Source organism: Oratosquilla oratoria, chromosome 28 (genome assembly GCF_046742065.1).
Source record: "Oratosquilla oratoria isolate Oo_2021 chromosome 28, ASM4674206v1, whole genome shotgun sequence".
In the NCBI taxonomy this organism is placed as follows: Eukaryota; Metazoa; Arthropoda; class Malacostraca; order Stomatopoda; family Squillidae; genus Oratosquilla; species Oratosquilla oratoria.
In genome coordinates, this window is record NC_134804.1 from 54,396,960 (window position 1) to 54,399,459 (window position 2,500).

Below are 2,500 nucleotides of genomic sequence, written 5' to 3' on the forward strand. Positions count from 1 at the left end.
ATATATATATATATATATATATATATATATATATAAGTGTTTAAGTTGAATAAGCAATTGAGACGAAAAAATTATAATAAAAAAGATGAAGGACCCATCGCCGCGTCTACTACGAAGTTCGAGTTGACTGCTTGTGGGTAAAGATGATGATGAATGAGCTCTCGCCGACCTCTGGATTCGGGAGTTGGGTGGGCGGGAGCTCAAGTGACAAGCCGAGTCTCCCTTTATCGCCACCTTGGGGTCTCACGTGTCAAGGGAGCCCCGCATATCACGGGCGTGAGGTAAGAGACCTTTAGGGAACCTCACGAAGGGACCTCGCCGCTAGCGGACACCCACGCCTCTAGTCCCCCGCCGCCCGTCTTCGCCAGCTGGGAACTTGCTCGAGGAAGACCAGAAGGAGGTTCTGGTACAAGATGAGATGGATGATGACCCGCAGGGCCTTGTCGGAGCCACCGGCTCTGCCTGTCCCAGCTTCGCAGGGGGTTCGGCCTTCGGCCTTTAACAGGAATCCACAAGATCTACACGACTCCAACATTTGTACAGGACTTCACCGGATCTACAGGAGTCCAAAGGATCTACAGGATTCCACCGGATCTACAGGAGTCCACAGCATCTACAGGACTCTACCGGATCTACAGGACTCCACATAATTACAGAACTCCACAGCATCATACAGGACTCCAACAGATCTACAAAACTCCACAGCATCTACAGGATTCCACGGGATCTATAGGACACCACAGCATCTATAGGAGTCCACAGAACCTATAGGACCCAAAAGCATCTACAGGACTCCACACCATTTACAGGACTCCACAGCATCTACAGGACTCCACAGCATCTACAGGACTCCACACCATTTATAAGACTCCACAGCATCTACAGGACCCCACAGCATCTAGCATCAACAGGACTCCACAGCATTTACAGGACTCCACACCAGCTACAGGACTTCACAGTATACAGTATATATATGTGTGTGTGTGTGTGTGTGTGTGTGTGTGTGTGTGTGTGTGTGTGTGTGTGTGTGTGTGTGTGTGTGTGTGTGTGTGTGTGTGTGTACCATTCAATTTTACCCTCCTTTCTTGATATCTTCTGCAAGAGCACATTTTGCATGGGATCACCATTGCCACGGAGCGTTATGACAACCACGGGGAAAGGTCCAGTGGCGATGCAAGAGGAGAAACATTTTCTTTGGGTTGAGAGGAAATTGTACAAAGAGCTCTGTGACACTTCCGTCCCGTGACGTTCTCTTAGGACTTTCTTCTGACTGTCGCCACGTGATTTTATTCACTTGATCATAGGACGTTGATCGTAAAAGGCGAGGTGAACATCGTGGTTGCCTGCTTCGTCACCGTGACAAGCTCCACAGATTCTTGTCCTCTAAGACGTTATCACACTGGGCTATTTTTCCTCCGACTGTTGGGGTAGATTTGTAGTACGCAGCTTTCGGGAAGGTATCTGATATACTGGAGGAAATTTTTTTTTCCTCCAGTAGATCAAATGACATTCTAGCTTACCACGGTGATTTAACGGCGGAAAAAAGTGCTGGAGGTGGGCGAAACCGCCGAAGAATCGGAGGTTGGAGGAAAAAATAACCCAGTGTGATAACTTCTTTAAGAGAGATGTCTTGTTTAACGATATCACTATGTATGAAGATGACTTTTACGTATTCTGTTAAGTCTTCTGCTCATTGATATCGTTCTTCTGACGGGGATGTCAGCGTACAGAGGGTGTTGGAATGTCAGGTAGGCGCCCTTCCTATCCCAGCTCCAAAGAGAGGAAAGAAAAAAATATTTTAACGGATCAAGCTGTTTGTTAAAAAAAAGAAAGTTGACGTCGCATATCTTAGCTATAGAAAAACGAATCATTTCAACGTTTCATTTGGGTTTCTGGTTTTGTTTACAAACATTACTTGATGTACGCGTGTACGACGTTTTTCAGTCCATTTAGTCCTGTGGCGCGCGCTATATACAGTATATGTTGCCCCTCGATGATACCAGGAAATTCTATTCAGGTCAGGAGCTGACTCGGGGAGAAATAGGAATTACTTTTTTTTTTTTTTTTTTTTTTTTTTTACTCGGTTCTTTTTTGTAAACGAGAATATCTGACGTTAATAAAAACAAAATCCTTTACTGGACCTTGAGACCTCAATTTCGGGACAGATGGTCTTAAGTAAGTGTGAATATGAGAATGGTGTTTTACCATAGTGTGCGTTGAGTTGTTCCTGCAAAAAAATTCTTTTATGACATCGATATCGTCAGATTTGTTTCGTCTTCCAACCATGTTGACAGGAATATTTGATTTAATGTTTAAAGAAATATTTGGCATCACACAAAGTGCCTTCACTTTTCAGACCTTAAATTCTGACTCATTGGCGAAAAAAAAAGAAATTCATTATAAATTATTTGTTCTTTATTTATCATAGTTACCGTTTACTCGTGCACTAAATGTTAGATGTAGATATGCGCGCGCGCGCGCGCGCGTGTGTGTGTGTGTG